Genomic DNA, 18,056 nt, shown 5'->3' on the forward strand with positions numbered 1-18,056 from the left:
TTTTACGTCTTCTGTCGAGCCTGTGTGCTACTCGTTGCTTGTTTGCGACAATCTAGACAGCATGTCGGCAAAGGCAAGCTGTTTCCCTGGTATGAATCGGAGTTCGCAATTGTATGTCATCAAACGAAGAAGGAGCGTTGAGGTCGCAGTGGCGTATCCCCGATACCTTTCGATGCGATGTCTAGAATAGGCTGGTGATCTGTCTCGATCATAAATTCGCCATCATACACAAAGTGACGACTTTTATCGCGTGTAGAGGTGATTGTCATAGTTTCTTTCTCTATCGGTGAATACATTTGTTTAGCCCGCCTCATAACATGGGAAGCGTAGGCTATATTGGTCGCCAGTTAATCACATATTGCTGCAGAAGGGCTTCCTGCAATCCATTTTCGTGCATCAGCTCTTATTTTAGTTGCCCTCGCTGGATCAAAGATAGCTAGAACCGGCGCTTACTAAAAATGGGGCATATCGCTTTCCACTTGTTAGCGTAGTTGTCTGCTACCACGTCTTTCCTGATGAAACACCGCCTCTTTCCTGATGTGGCTGCGCAGAAGCTTTGTGTTTTAGGCCAGGTTCGGCAGGTATTTTCCGAGTATTTCCTGACACCTAACATTCTGTGGAGAAAGGCATTTCCTCCTTGTCTGTTGAGAAAGGCATTTCCTCCTTGTCTGTTGAGAAAGGCATTTAGCTCAGGGACGCGCTAAGCACTGAATTCGGCCCGATGTGGTCGCACGTTGAAATGTCACTGGGAAAGCCTATTTCGGTCTGTAGAAACTTGCACTTCGTAGCGATAACGTCAGGGCGGCCTCACAGGCCTGTTGCAAAATTGTTGGAAGGCGTGCGTCGTGCTGTGCTGCTGTTGCTCTGCAGAAGAGCATGTCGCCTATGTGCACAGCGTTCCCTTGGACACTGTCAAAAGGCTCGCTCAACGTTTTTTGAAATACTTGTGGAGCGGATGAAATTCTTAACTGAAGCCTCAAAAATCAGTAACGACCCAATGGTGTTCCGAATGTACAGTACGCATGGATTGAAACAGGACAATCGTAACGTGCGGCCAACGTTGCATGTGACTCCACTCGTGGGTGCTCACGGAACCAGGGTGTGGAATTGTGAGGGTGTGTGAGTGAGGGTGAGAACTTCTACAGAGCAGAATTATTCGTTCCGTTCGCTAAAAAGTGCACACTGTCAGCGTGGTGGTGCAATGCTCGTGCATTTTCGCACGCATGCAGCTCGCATTGAGTGGGCGCTGCGCACAGTTTATAATGTGGCGTGAGCAGACGACGATCTTGATCTGCGCCCTTCGATGATGGGACACGTGCGCTGCGCAAGTAAGAAATGGGATACGACTGACATTCGTATACATTAGAAACAGCTGCACAAAATAAAAAAAAATTGTCAAGCTTTTTGTCATGACGAAAAAAAAAAGCAGAAGCCACAGGCCTGTTTTCGTCCAGCATTCAAACATTCACTCAGTATTATGTTGTTTCACCCTGAGAGGCCAATATTTCGGCTATTCTGCGTAGCAAACTTTTGTAGAGCTGTCGGCCACAGAAAAATGAGCGAGCTTCTGCCATTTTTATTTAACGATAGACTACAGTTTGTCCGAGCGACACTAATACACGATATTATTTTCATGTTGCTTGAAGGCAAGCCTGCCACTCATTTTCTTTTTTGTCGAGACAGAAACAACGAAGTAAACGTTCCGGGGTTTTGTGCATATGCTTATCCTGTCTACGGACGCATGCAAGGCACAATCTTCTAATTGAATCCTGTCTCTTAATTGCACTACGTGCGTACCACATTGCCTAAGCGCGCTGAACAAGAGGGTCGTCTGCTGGCGCTGCAATGAGTGGTGCGAAGTGGTGAGCCAGTTCGGTCGACATGCGAATGTGCGTGAGCCTTGCAGCGCCACGCTAGCAATGTACACTTGGTGAACTACAGGCTGACACTTTGCCGACCGGAAGGAGCACTCCTGCTCCGTTGGCGTTCTCCCCCTCGCTCTATACTTCATGCAAAACATTGGTTCCACGCCTATGCATAAGCGGCGGTAAATGTACCGGTGGGCATGCTCTCCCAGTGTCCTATTTCAATCCGTGAATACTGTACAAATCTCCAAAGCTCACTTTCATTCTGTGTTGGCAGGACTTTTTTTCAGAGCAAAACCCAACATCGGGGTAACGATACTTCTCTTCACCAGCTTAGAGTGCCTTGACCTGCTTTGACAATCAAGAAAATAAACTAGTACAAGCAGGGTAACTTAATGATGTCATCACGTCTGTGTGTAACAACATAATATAGAAACTAAAATTCGATGGGAACCACTCGGGTTGTCGTAATGAGAGTAAAAAAGGTTGGAGTATAGCAGTGATTCCTTATCTTTAAAGACTCGCATGAACTCAAGCAACTCGGTAATAGATATAAAGTCGATGTGCTTTTCTCAGCCAAAACTAAACTGCAGTGCATTTGTTCGCACAATCGCAGAGAGTTTTCGCAATGTCGTATGAAACACAGCAGAAGGTTCATGGATGGCGCAATAGGCGTTGTTTACCAGACTCCTTTTAGCCGTGGTAAAGTGTGGTCAGTCGGGAAGGTGCATCAATGTTCGTCTTAAAGAGTACGATTTTTCTTTCGAATCCTCAGGGGCATCACATCTCGCGGTTCGGTGCAGAGAGTGCGGCTGTCATCCTCTCTTTCGGAATACTGATGTGGTTTTCAGATCTAACAATCATTTCACTCGTGAGTGAAAAGCCTTTCACATACAAAAAAGAAAACGATGCTTCAGGCAGCCTTTGGTTTTGCTGCACGATAAAAAGTTTGCTTCTCTAGATTATGTTTATGTATAATTTTTCTACTTTGAATCTGTGTTCTCGAGTTGCCACGTTATACCTTTTGCCTCCACACGCATGCGTTCTTTTGGATTGCCTGCTTATATATTCTTCTCTTTCGTTTAGTCGTTTAGTTGCGAGAGAGCGCTTGTCCTCTTTAACTTCGTGTTTATTCGTGCACTTGAACGACAGTTACAGCATGCATATCGAACTAGCCCAACTTTCAATTTTGTTGCAATTCCCTATCAGCAACACAATCTCGATTGGAGAACTACTGGAAAATGTCTGCATATGGTGTGGGAAGTTGCAAGGCGTGAAACATGTCTTCACTTCGGTAGACGAAACAAATGGGTAAACAATATAGTGCAATTGTCAAACTACTTATACCTTCACTTTTTTTTTTGTTTTTGAGGGGCATGTTCATCACTCTGCTAGCAGAGTGGTATACAAGAAACGGAGGCCACGGAAAAGCAGCATCTAAGACACAAAGATAGAACCCACACCTCGGCCTCGCCGCGGTGGTCTAAAGGCTAAGGTACTCGGCCCCTGACCCGCAGGTCGCGGGTTCGAATCCCGGCTGCGGCGGCTGCATTTTCGATGGAGGCGGAAATGTTTTAGGCCCGTGTGCTCAGATTTGGGTGCACGTTGAAGAACCCCAGGTGGTCGAAATTTCCGGAGTCCTCCACTACGGCGTCTCTCATAATCACAAGGTGGTTTTGGGACGTTAAACCCTACATATCAATCAATCAAACCCACACCTCATTTGAAAACTATTCTCTGGAATTGGCCTTTGTAAATGCAAGTAAGTAAATCCTGTAAACTAAACTCGGTTATATATATGTGTATAATTTTTGAAGATCTATTTTGCATTATCATAAGTTATATATTTTTTCTAAAAAAATCATAGTTTTTCAGCAAAGGTGAAGGAATGACCGTGTTAGCATCAAATTGGAAGGCCCCGCGAAGAGTGGCAAGCAGATAAAAACGAGCCCCGTGTTTTTCACGCACAGTTAACGCGTGAAACTTACTCACCAGTAATGATGAACGTGAACAGGTGTCTCAGTTGTTACTTCACTGTGTCTAAAAAGCGCCCCCCTTTCGCAAACAGAGATTGTGCAAAGAGTGATGTGACCAATGTGTGCCTGGTAACTACAACAGAATCGATCCTGAAAGCCCAAGGAGTACGATTGTCGCCACCGCGAAAAAAGTGAGCGTAAGCATGATCGTCAACCCTCCCCTTCTCCGCAGGGCAAAGTATTCGTTGGAAGCAATACTTCTTTGCAGACTAGTTGGTTCATACTTGAACAATCGACTTGCTGCGCAAACGTGAAGGACATCGAGAAGAGAGACTGTTTCCCTTCTAATTTTCCTTCAAGCTCACTCAGTAAGTCGATTATTCAAGTACGAGTGGGAGATGAGAGCTCGCGCTGTCGCGTCAACATTTGGCGATGCGCGCTAGTTGCGCCACCTCACTGGTAATGCTGAAAACACAATTTCTCTCCCCATGATGCCCTTCACTGGCGGTAGGTGGTACGTATAAATAGCTTGCCATTTCAACGTTGAAGGAGGTTCTCCTTTGTGGCTCAGTTGCGAACGCCTCGAACTCACAATTCAGAGGAAGGACGCTCGATAGTGTGGGCCGGAGTCTGTTTTTGTTGTTGATGTATATATATATATATATATATATATATATAGAGAGAGAGAGAGAGAGAGAGAGAGAAAGAGAGAGAGAAAGAGAGAGAGAGATACGTATAGGGAGAATCATGGTGACGCCCACGCCAACGCCGCCACCAGTGACAAAGTCTAGCCGAGAATATCCATATAATTCCTATCGCAATACAAGCATTTCAAAAAATTTTACAACCTTGTGTAAGAAACTCTTGCGAGGCAGCGTATGTTGTTAGTATGTGAGGAAAAGGTAGCTGAGCTCTGGATGTCTTTGTTCTACATGGGTACAGTATTAGCCCATTGGTTATTGAATTCTTTTTTAAACTACTTTACCACTGGAGCCACGTGTTATTTACATAATTAAATATATGCTGTTTACTCGGAACACTTCAGCATTAAAAAACACCCCTGTAGAAAAAATCTCGTACATACGAGTCAGACGCAGCCCGTACATACGACATTACAAATACGAAGCTGCGTATGCCTCGTGTGTCGGCACGGGTCTCTTACATCCTCATACGCCGGCACAGGCCTCGTAACCTCTTATATGTACTAGTACCAAATGCACAGACACACAAAAATAAAGCATAATGCTCCACAGAAGCTGATGAGCAGGCGTTCTGGCATGACGTCCTGTCCGAGGTTTCACTACACTGAAGTAATTTCTACAGTTCTATGAACAAACCTCTGTTCAATCGAAAGGTATGTTTTTGTGGGAGGCGTCAGGTTTATTTTCACAATTAGCCAACGCCTGAAACTGAGCACAAATGTGTTTTGGCATTTAACACCTTTCAAATTTGCAGCCATGGTGTTGAAATTGAACACGTAAAGCTCCTTCTCGAGCAGATATATTTAGGTACATAATAATCATCAATATCATCAGCAGCACCCTGACTACGTCCACTGCAGAACAAAGGCCTCTCCCATGTTCCGCCAGTCAACTTGGTCCTGTCCTTGCTGCTGCCATTTTGTACCAGCCAACTTCTTTATCTCATTTCCACCTAACTTTCTGTCTCCTCCTGACCGTTACTGTCTCGTCCTAACGGGTTACGCTTGCCTTTTCTAGGATCCAGTTAGTTACCCTTAATGACCAGTCGTTATCCTTTCTACGCGCTACATGCCCGGCCCATGTCCCTTTCCTCTTCTTGATTTCAACTATGATACCTTTAACCCGGTTTGTTCTCTGATGCACTTTGCTCTATTTTTGCCTTTAAGGTTACACCTACCGTTTTCCTTTCTATTGCTCGCTGCATCGTCCTCAATTTAGGCTGAACCTTCTTTGTCGGCCTCCAGATTTCTGCTCCGTAGCTAAGTATCGGCAAGATACAGCTGTTACGTACCTTCCTCTTGAGAAATAGTGGCAATCTACCTGTCGCGATTTGAGAGTTCTTGCCAAATGTGCTCCGCCCCATTCTTATTTTTCTAGTTACTTCAAACTGGTGGTTAGGCTCCGTGATTATTACATGTCCTAAGTTGACGTAGTGTTTTACAACTTCAAGTGCACTAATAACTAATTTGAAGCGCTGTTCTCTTCAGAGGTTGTTGTACATTACTTTAGTTTTCTGCAGATTCATTTTAAGACCTACCTTTCTGCTCTCCTTGTCTTACTCCGTAATCATGAGTTGCAATTCGTCCCCTGAGTTACTCAACGACGCAATGCCATCAGCGAAGCGCAGAATATTAAGGTAGTTTTCATTAACTCTTATCCCCAACTTTTCCCATTCCAGGTCTCTGAAAACCTCCTTTAGGCACGTGGTAAATAGCATTGGGGAGGGTGTATCCCACTGCCTTATACCCTTCTTGATTGTTCTTTTGTTGCTTTCTTTATGAAGCACTATGGTAGCAGTTGATACCCTGTATATTTCTTCCAGGAATCTTTTTATATGCTTTGTCGACGCCCTGATTCGCAGTGTTTGCATGACTGCTGATATTTCTGCTGAATCAAACGCTTCCTTGGAACATGAACTTGGCAACATTTAACACTAGAACCTTATCTAGTGAGGCAAGTCTAGCTGTACTATTCGAGGAGCTTCAGGGTGTTAAAAGGGATGTAATAAGGCTCAGTTAGTTTATGACAGATCAGGTCTATGCAGTGCTTCAAAAGAAGCAGGTCGTGTGCTATCGTGGCTTGGCTGAATGAAGAAAACTGAGAGTGGGATTCTTTGACCACAGAAACATAGTTGGCGACATAGAGACATACTATAGCATAATGAAAAGGTGGTAGGTATCGTAGTTAAACTAGGTAAGAGATTCAATATGAAGGTGGTACAAGCTCACGCGCCTACATCCAGCCATGATGACGCGTCAGTTGAAATCTTCTATGAAGACTGTACAGAAGCACAGTGGCGCCAGCTCTGTGCCAGCGTGGAAGAAGACGCTGACGTCTGTGTGTGGCTCGTGCTTGCCGGGTTCCTGCCTGTACCAGCTTGTTGCGGCTAACGTTTCTCGAATAATAACCTTTGTTTTTACGCAACCTTGCTCGTTGCATTTGGTGGAAACGTGCTGGGTAACGTCCTGGAGATCCGCAGGCATATGCTACCATCTCAGTCCGCGATGACCGAGCGCGTCGATCCCCACAAGGCTCATACACGCTGCCACCTGTCATGTGTTCCGGTGTACTTCGTTTGCGTGACCCTCCAGTATACAACGGCACTGAAGATCAAGATGTCGAGGACTGGCTGGCAGAGTACGAGCATGCCAGTGCGATTAAAAAGTGGGATGACCATGCGAAGCTGACTCACGTCATCTTCTACTTGACGGATTTGGCCAACCTCTTGTTCACCAACCACCAAGCCGACATATCCACCTGGTCGGTTTTCAAAGAGGCCGTCACCTCGTTTTTCGGTCGTCCAGCCATGCGTAAGCTTCGTACTGAACTGGGCCTGCGGGGACGATTTCAGCGAAATGGTGAGAGGTTCACGAGCTACATTGAGGATGTGATCAGCCTCTGTAGGCGAGTTGATGCGAGGATGACGGAGGCTGACAGAATAAAGAATATATTGAAAGGCATTGATGACGACGCTTTTCATATGCTCGTGGCCAAAGACCCACAGACCGTCACGGCTGTGATTCAGCTATGTCAAAGTTTCGATGAGCTGCGCAAGCAACGAATTTCTACACGTCGCACAAATACGCAAAGAGCTGATATTTCGGCTTTGGAGTGCAAAAGCAGTCGCTCCGACAACAGCGTGTTAATGCGTCAAATTCAACAGTACATCTGGGAGGAAGTTGCTCGACAGCTCTCTCTTGTCGCCACCATCAACGAGACCCCCACAACACTGGACCACTCACTTCGTGCTATTTAGACGCAAGTTGCCGAGGCTCTCCCTTCGCCCGCATCCCCAATATCATTGGCTGCACCGCTGACTTATACAGAAGCCGTCCGCCGACCTCCTGCCCAACCACCGCTCCCTTCATACAGTCCAGCTACCAACTACTACAGGTCATCAGTTTCGGTTTATCCGGTAAATCGGCCCTTTCCACCACCTCGAGCACCTGTAAACTCTTGGCGTACACCGTATAACCGGCCCGTCTGCTACAACTGTGGTATTCCATGACATGTCGCGCGCTACTGTCGTCGCTGTGGACTCTATTTGAATGATGTTCAGCATTCCAGCAACACACCTCGGCAATCAGAATCGCATGTGACACCTGATTCACATGACTCCCGCTCACGTCGACCAGACTGCAGCCGACGTCGATCTATTTTACCCCGTCTTCGGTCTCCTTCCCCCATGCTTCGCCGTTCAAACCACGCCCAAGAGGAAAACTAACAGTCGAGTTCCTGAGGCAAGAGCTGCGCCACTGACGAAATTTTCAAAGCCCCATCTTTCGCCCCCTAACGAGATTGCCGTGTTTGTGGACGGTTTCGCCACAACTGCTCTTGTCGACACAGGTGCCGCTATTTGTATAATCAGTGAAGAATTGCCGCAAACTGAACAAAGTGACGACTCCACTGGTTGAAATTTCTTTACGCACAGCGAGTTTGCAACACGTCCAACCTTCTGCCACATGCACTGCTCGTGTTGTGATTGAAGAAGTGCTTTACATCGTTGAATTTGTCGTCCTTCCGCATGCGTCTCATGAATCCATCCTGGGATGGAACTTTCTTTCCGCTAATCATGCGGTTGTAGACTGCGCTTGTGCTCAACTCGTTTTGTTTCCATTCAGCGCGACATTCATAGATCTCCCTCACTCACCCAAAAAGGTGATCGTCGCCGCTGACGTCGTCATTTCTGCTTTTTCAGTCGCCGTGGTGTCTCTTTTGTGCAACTCCGTTTCCGATTCAACTGCCCTCTTTATGTCGTCACAAGAATGCGCTCGTCGCCGGAACCTTGTCGTCCCGTTTGCAGTCATAACACTTGCCGATGGCCCCAGTGCCATGTACGTGTGCAATCCGTTCCCCTGTCCCGTTACCTTTTTTCATGGCGAATGTATCGGGAGTCTGGACACTTATGATGCCATCTTTACTTTCGATGCCCGTTCTGATACGACACCGATGTCCGTGAATGCTGTCACAGCTGCCACCGCGCCCTCTCTACCTGACGAAGACGTTCTGTTGCACAGCGTAGACACCGGCCTTACGCAAGACCAGCGCAATCAGCTCATTCAACTACTTGACCGTTTCCGCGCCTCCTTCGACCACGGCCAACCTCCCTTGGGACGCACGTCAGTTGTCGCTCACCATATCGACACCGGTCATCATATTCCACTTCGTCAGCGCCCCTACCGCGTCTCGCAGGCTGAGCGTGACGTCATCAGTCAACACGTTGACGAGATGCTGCAACGCGGTGTTATTCAGCACTAACACAGTCCTTGGGCTTCGCCAGTGGTCCTCGTGCGAAAAAAGGATGGCTCCATCAGGTTTCGCGTGGATCATCGTCGACTAAACAACATCACACGCAAGGTTGTTTATCCCCTGCCACGCATTGATGCCGCCTTGGATTGCCTTCAAGGTGCAGATGACGCCTTATATTGCCTTCACTGGATCTGCGCTCTCGATATTGGCAAGTGCCAATGGCTGAACCAGACCGTCAAAAAACGGCGTTTGTGACCCCTGACGGCTTAAATGAATTTATTGTAATGCCCTTCGGTCTTTGCAATGCGCCTGGGACTTTTGAAAGAATGATGGACAGTGTCCTCAGGGGACTTAAATGGCACATCTGTCTTTGCTATTTAGACGACATAGTTGTATTCTCGGCGAATTTCGAAACTCATCTTTCCCGTCTGGAACAAGTTCTCCAGTGCCTCACGGCAGCCGGGTTGCAACTAAACTTCAAGAAATGTCGTTTTGGCGCCCGCAAACTCACAATTCTCGGCCACGTCGTTTCAAAAGAAGGAATATCGCCAGACCCTGCCAAACTGCGTGCCGTTTCCGAGTACCCCAAGCCTACTACCCTAAAGGAGCTTCGTAGTTTCGTAGGCATTTGTTCCTATTTACGGAGTTTCATTCGCAATTTTGCCTCTGTAATTGCCCCTCTGACTCAGATTCTCTCCCGTATAGCGCGGACCTCTCTGGCTGGAATTCCCACTGCGATGACGCATTCACGGCGCTACGCCGGCTACTCACGTCTCCGCCAGTTCTCCGCCACTTCGATCTCAATGCATCCACTGAAATTTACATGAATGCAAGCGGTCTCGGCCTCGGTGCCATTCTCGCTCAACGCAAGGATGGCTGCGACGAGTAGGTTGTCGCCTATGCCAGCCGTACCCTAACAAAGGCAGAGTCCAACTAGTCCGTCACGGAAAAGGAGTGCTTGGTTATCATTTGGGCTATAGGAAAATTTCGCACTTACCTTTACGGACGCCAGTTTGATGTTTTTACAGATCACCATGCCTTATGCAGGCTAGCGTCCATGAAAGATCCTACTGGCCGCCTCGCTCGTTGGGCTTTACGCCTTCAGGAATACGATATCCGTGTTGTCTATCGCTCAGGACGCAGACATTCAGACGCCGATGCACTATCCCGTTCTCCACTGCCTCTTGACCTTGCCTGCTTATCAACTGCCATTTGCGATTCGTCATCGGTGAGCATCACTGACATGCCATCTGAACAGCGCAAGGATCCTTGGATCAATTCTTTGCTCGACGTCCTCTCTCACAGTTCGTCAGAAACGACTTCACACTCCCTCTCTCGTCAAGCAAGACACTTTGCTGTCCGTGAAGGCTTGTTGTATTGCCGCAATTACGTGACGGACGGCCGTAGGTGGCTCCTTGTCATCCCTCGTCATTTGCGTTCGGACATCTGCGCTGCCTTTCACGATGACCCCCAGTGTGGCCATGCAAGAGTATTAAGACTTACTCTCGCCTTCGTCTAAGATACTACTGGCGCGGCATGTATCGGCACGTTCGCCAGTACGTTCGGTCATGCACCACGTGTCGACGACACAAGACGCCTTCTCACAGCACTGCTGGCCCTTTGCAACCCTTAACCTGCTCAGCGAGACCATTCGACCTCGTCTGAATTGATATTTATGGTCCTCTAACCAACTCTCTTTGAGGCAACTGGTGGATTATTGTCGCCGTCGATCATTTGACACGCTACGGTGAAACATCTGCGCTGCCTGCTACCACTGCGAAAAACGTTGCGTCCTTTCTTCTTCACCATCTCATTTAGCGATGCGGTGCACCTCGTGAATTAGTGAGTGACTGTGGACGCGTGTTTCTCTCGAACACCGTCGACGAGCTGCTCAAGGCATGTCGCACTGTCCATCGGAAATCCTCAGCATACCACCCTCAAACCAATGGCATGACGGAACGCTTTAACCGTACCCTTGGAGATATGCTTGCCATGTACGCCTCTGACGACCACACTAATTAAGACCAAGTGCTCCCTTTTGTCACGTACGCGTACAACTCTGCGCCACAAACAACCACTGGCTTTTCTTCTTTCTTCATCCTGTACGGACGTGAGCCATCATGCTTCATGGACACCATTCTGCCTTACAGGCCTGATGTTTCCGAAGCGACGCCTGTTTCCGAAGCAGCTGCTTATGCCGAAGAGTGTCGTCAACTCGCTCGCTTATTTACCGCACAAGACCAATGGCGCCAGAAAACTGACCACGGTTCCTCTGCGCCTACTGTACACTATAACCCAGGAATGATGGTTTGGCTCTGGGTCTTGTCTACCCCTCCCGGTCTTTCCCCGAAGCTTTCGTCGAAATACCATGGCCCCGACAAACATGGTGCGGCAAACATCTCCTGTCAACTATGAAGTTGAACCCATTGATCCACCTTCGGACCAACGCTGCCGTGGGCGTGAAACAGTACACGTATCACGCCTCAAGCCGTGCTATGACCCCCTTGTCGTGTCCTTTCCCTAGGTCGCCAGGTTGGCTCCTTTCTGCGCGGAGAGTAATTGTACTGAAGCATAGTGGCGCCAGCTCTGTGCCAGCGTGAAAGAAGACGTTGACGTCTGTGTGTGGCTCGTGCTTTCCGGGTTCCTGCCTGTACCAGCTTGTTGCGGCTAACGTTTCTCGAATAATAACCTGTGTTTTTACGCAATCTTGCTCGTTGCAAGACGTATAATCGGCCATGAGTATGGTAAAAAGGCAGTATACTATACTAATGGGTGACTTCAATGCCAAGGTATTGTAGGGAAGAGGCAGACTGGAGACCAGGCAGTAGGAGTTTACGGCCTCGGTACTAGAAATACTAGAGAAAAGTTATTAGTAGAATTCACAGAACGCAATAACTCATGGATCTTGAGCACCTTCTACAAAAAAGAGCGAACCGTAAGTGCACATCAAGAAGCCCTTAGGGCAAAAGTAAGAACGAAATAGAATTTATACTGAGTGCCCAACCAGGCATCGTGAAGAGTGTCGAAGTGCTTGGCAAGGTACAATGGATTGACCATAGAATAGTATGGTCTTCGATTCTCCTAGACTTGAAGAAGCAACAACAGAAAACGATACGCAAGAAGCCAATCACTGAGCTTGCACTGAAAGAGAGAGTACGGAAATTCAGTCTTGCTTCAGAACAGGTACTCAGTTTTTATCAAAAAAACCAGCCTTAGCGTTGACGCAACAAAATAACTGTAGGGTAATTATATATAATATGGCTGTATCACGTACGCAGTATCAACCAGAAAATTTTGTTTTTTTTCATTTCAGAGAATGACTTCAAAATATCATACACTCATAAACTGTAAAAAAATGGCATGCATTCATAGTTTGAGGCTACATAATTTTCACGCAAGCTGGGTTTGTTGAGTAAATTTAACAATTCTCCTGAACACGTCATTTATTATGCTTTGCAATAAAAACAAGCTTTAGACAATTCTGAGAGGACTACCGCTTTAACCAGTGGTGGTTGCCGGGCAGCCCGCTAAAAAAATGATGTACAGAAAACTTCTTTCATGACATCCCTGGTAAGGTTCCCAAATAGTGTGAGAAGACAAAAACAACGAGAGCAAGAGGGTTGCCACAAAAGCCCTACTTTCCCACTTCACACGCATGCGCAATGCACTCGTGCCTTTTTTAGGTCTGCTTGCCGCTTGGCCAATGCGGCCATAAAAGTTTGTTATTCTTTTCTTTTATTTTTAGTGTTTTCTGAACCGGCGAAAGTGAGGCTGACTGATTTCTCAGTTAGACAATACCCGTTCGGTACAAACTAAACTTTTTATTGCACGTTTGTATAAAAACAAACACACATTCTGCTGAAGTGTCGATCTAAAAAAGCAGCTTTATTTACAACTCACTTAAGTATATAATGAGCAAACGTTGAACCCAGAAACTCGAGCCAATGAGAAAACTATGTATCAACAATCGCGAGTACGACACGTCATATTCGACTCAATTCACGTTTGTTATGATGGCGCGCATGGTTTCCTTGCAACTATGGAAATTGCGAAACTGTGCAACGCAAGCAGGTTGGTCCTCTGCGGACACCAAGGAAAGATAAAGTAGGCGCGTGCAACCTGTATACACTAATCTTTCTTACAGGCGTAGAGGTTCATGTTTCCAGTTTTGTTGTATCTTACTTATCCGTTAGTATCCTTAAAAACGGCCGAAGTTAGGGGAAGGCGTTTGAAGGGATCCAAAATTTCGAAACTCCAGGTGCCGCAGGAGCCGTCCCACATTTATCCGGTAAAAGGTGCCAGTGCACGTGTGCCTATGAACCCCCGCCTTCCTGTTTCAAAGTTTACAGCAACAAATGAAAATTATAACTATAAATTTCCTTATATAGAACTCTTGCTTTTTCCACGGGAATGCTTGCATGTTTTTGAGTGCCTTAAGAACACTTGCGCTTCGACTTATGAAGGCGCTTATGTATTACTGTAGAATTGCGAAAAACGCGGCGTCTGTAAAAATAAGCAAGAACTTGTTCTATAAAACGGGCTTTTCAGTTAAATCTTCAACATTTTTGGGTAATTGTGAAGTGTTAAATATTTGCAACTGCGTTGCTAACACAAAAAAATGGGAACAGTTCCATCGATTGGTGCACTAGTCATAATAGTCACTTCGCATCTCGCAGTTAAAGTGCACCAAAAACAGCTCCTGAGTTATTGATGGCTCATGAGTCGAGTAGTACGCAGTGCGAGAAAGGCTTGGCAAGCATGCGAGTGTTTCTGCATACTCGAAATTTTTCCGTAGTTTGCAGCGCACACATAATATATATACTATTAAAACATTGTACATTGTACCGTTGCTGTTGCAGCAGTACCACCTGGCAAATCTGTTCATACGGTACGTAAATGTTTGCGAAAACATATATCACGTGTTTCTTGAAAAAATGTGTATCATAGTGACGAAGCCAAATACCAGACGTCATGTATTTTCCGATCTCAGTGCATGATCATGCACTCCAGCTGGTCTAAATAAGCCGAAGTTCTCAGCTAGGGCATTTTAAGTAACCTTGGCCGCTTCGGAATGTTAAACGCCACAAAACAACAAAGCCAAGCAGCGTAGACGCGCCATTAAATTGATAATGTCACGAAGAATCACCAGTACTGGGGGGCTTATTAAACCACCGAGTAGCTAGCTCTAGGGTCAGTCGTGGCTGGCTCTAGAGCTGAGAAGAAGCACGCGATATCCTTTTTCGTCCAGATTGAGAGCCGCTCTTGCTGTTGATCCACTACGTGCGGATGGCATTAACCCCCTTTTGAAAAAAAAAAGTCCCAAGGAGGGAAAGAAAAGTACATAGCACCACCCCGATGCTACAACATAGGCACGTGAAAAAAAGAAATTGGAAATTCGGATAAAGTGCAAGTAAAAATTGAAGATCGTGCCAATATAGCAAAAGTCTATCAACGAGGAAGCAAGTTCACAAAAATAAACAAAAAACACAAAGAACGGTTGACGGTGAAGTTCGGAACAACGTGCAATAAATGGTTTCATGCGCAACACATGAACGACGTCTAGCCTCGGTCATGTCCTGCTTCATGTCTGTGGTGTTGCGGCCGCAACCAGTTCGTAGTTCTCGTCACTGACGCGGCGTAACACTTTATATGGGCCAAAGTACCGGCTCAGTAACTTTTCACTAAGGCCACGGTGGCGGACGGGCGTCCACACCCAAACTTAGTCTCCGGGGTTGTACAACACTTCTCTGTGGCGGGTGTTATAGCGTTGTGTCTGCCTGATGTTGCTGGCCGATGTGCAGTCGCACAATCTGCCGGGCTTCCTCAGCACGCTTTGCGAACTCTTCGGCGTCAGGTGGCAACACGTCTTCGTCTTGACACGTAGCATATGGTCCGGCGTGGTCTGCACTTCTCGGCTGTAGAGAAGCCGAAATGGCGTGAATCGCGTGGTCTCTTGCACGGCGGTATTATGCACGAAGGTCACGTAAGGTGAAATCCGGTCCCATGTTTTGTGCTGTACGCCGATGTACAATGAGATCATGTCTGCGAAGGTCTTATTCAGTCGCTCGGTAAGTCCGTTGGTTTGCGGGTGGTACGCGGTTGTCTCTTGGTGTCTGGTGTTGCTCAGTTTGAAAACTTAGTCTATAAGCTGTGCCGTGAATGCCGTCCTTCTGTCCGTTATTTTACTGAAAGGAGCACCATGTCGTAACACGATGTGGTGCATAAAAAATTGTGCTACCGCAGAACCCGTGGCTCGTGGGATCGCCTGCTTCTCAGCGTAGCGTGCCAAATAGTCGGTCGCGACGATCACCCATTTGTTGTTGCCCGCAGACAGTGGAAAAGGACCAAGAATGTCAATGCTGACTTGGTCGAATGGCGTGCAAGCTGCTTCAATGGGCCGAAGCAAACCAGCTGGCTTAACAGATGGTTGCTTTCGGCGCTGACATTCCCAACAGCTCTTGACGTACTTTTTGACGCTTGCCGAAAGTCCTGGCCAATAGTACCTCTCACTCACTCTGGCAAGTGTCTTTGAGTAGCTCAGATGACCAGATGTGGGCTTGTCATGGCAAGTGAAGAGGACGTCGTCTCGCGTCTCAAGGAACCACCAGGAGGTAAACACGGTTGTTCGAACGAGCGTTCTTCTTTACAGCAGACTGTCTCTCAAGGAGAACGACGCCAACGAGCGGGATGAATCACGTGGTATGATTGCACCCTGGCCCTCTAAATGATCGTTGATAGGACGAGTCTCTGCGTCATCTCGCTGCCGTTTGATCAAGTCTGATGCGCTAATGGCACACAGGCAGCCTTCGTCTTCCTCTGCTTCTTGACCGACGACATGAAGTGGTGCGCGCGACAGTGTGTCAGCGTCTTCATGCTCATGGCCGGACTTATGGACGATGGTGATGTCAAATTCCTGCAGCCGCAAGCTCCAGCGTGCTAGCCGTCCTGAAGGTTCGTGCAGGCTTGCCAACCAACAGAGGGCGTGGTGGTCCGTCACTATCTTGAAGGGACGACCATAAAGGTAGGGGCGAAACATGGTCATTGCCCACACAACTGCGAGGTACTCTTTCTCTGTGGTGGAATAATTCGTTTCGGCACGGGATAGAGAGCGGCTGGCGTAGGCTATCACTCTTTCGATGTCCTTTTGACGCTGAATAAGCACTGCACCGAGCCCAATGTTACTAGCGTCAGTATAGACCTCCGTGTCAGCATCATCGTCGAAATGAGCGAGAACGGGCGCCGATTGCATGCGCGGTCGCAGCTCATCAAAAGCTGCTTGTTGCTCGTTTTCCCAGACAAACGGCGTGTCATCCCTTGTGAGACGAGTCAGAGGTTCTGCTATCTGTGAAAAAGCCATGAATGAACCGGTGATAGTAGGCGCACAAACCAAGGAAGCGCCGGACGGCTTTCTTATTGACAGAAGATGGTAATTCGGCAACAGCGGCAAGCTCGTCAGTATCAGGCCAGACTTCTTCGGCGCCAACTACATGTCCAAGAAATTTGAGTTCCTCATAGCCGAAGTGGCGCTTTTGTGGCTTTAGTGTGAGGTCCACCGATCGGATAGCCTCTAGCACGCCGCGCAGGCGGTGCAGGTGCTGCTCGAACGTGTCAGAGAATACCAGTACACCATCAAGATAGAGAAGACATGTCTGTCACTTGAGTCCTTTGAGGACAGTGCCAATCATTCGCTTGAAAGTTTCCGGCACTGAACACAAGGCAAAAGGGAGTACTCTAAATTGGTATAGGTCGGCCGGAGTCACGAAGGCTGTTTTCTCGCCGTCTCGCTCATCTACCTCGATTTGCCATAACCCTCTTTTGAGGTCAAGAAAAGTGAAATAATGGGCATGACGAAGTCTATCCAGCGAATTGTCGATACGCGGCAGCGGGTACACATCCTTTTTGGTCACGTTGTTAAGCTTTCGGTAGTCAACGACGAAGCGTAGCGACCCGTCCTTCTTTTTGACAAACACGACTGGAGGTGACCACTGACTGTTGGATGGTTCGATAACGCCATCGTCAAGCATCTCGCGGACTGGCGTACGTATCGCTTCACGTTTTTTAGCCGACATGAGGTAGGGGTTCTGGTGTATCGAGCGTGCGTCCTCGTACGTGATGATCCTGTGTTGAGTGATGGACGTCTGGCGGATCTTTGAGCAACTTGCGAATCAAGACCTGAATTCGAACAAGAGCGCTCACAGCGCAGTCTGCTTATTGGTGGACAGATCAGGATTGATGTCAATATTACTCATTGACGTGTCTACGGTATTCACTAGTTCTGACGTGAGGCAGTTGGTGACATTTGCTACTTCGTGGGCAAACGCTATCGAAGTACCACGGAAAAAGTGTCGATGCTCGTTGTTAAAGTTGGTTACGAGCAATTCAGATTGGCCATCACGAAGGTATATTACACATCTAGCTACACAAATGCTTTGGTGCAGGAGGTGTTCTAAATTTGTCTCGGCAACCACATCGCCATCCCCCAAACTACAGCATGTTACGTTGACTAGAAAACTTGCTCGTGGAGGAAGCGTCACGCTCTGTTCAGAAATACGGAGTACGTCGACACGCCTTCCGTCATCCTGCACGTTGATTGCTCGCTAGGCTGACAACGTGACGCGGCGCTCTTGCAGATCTATGATAGCTTCATTTTCCTGTAGAAAATCAACTCCCATAATTACGTCATGGGAGCCTTCGCGTAGAACAAGGCAGCTTGCTACGAAGGTATACCCTTGAATTCGTACTACAGTTGTGCAGGTGCCCAGTGG

The sequence above is a fragment of the Rhipicephalus microplus genome, chromosome X, assembly GCF_043290135.1.
Source record: "Rhipicephalus microplus isolate Deutch F79 chromosome X, USDA_Rmic, whole genome shotgun sequence".
NCBI classification, from domain to species: Eukaryota; Metazoa; Arthropoda; class Arachnida; order Ixodida; family Ixodidae; genus Rhipicephalus; species Rhipicephalus microplus.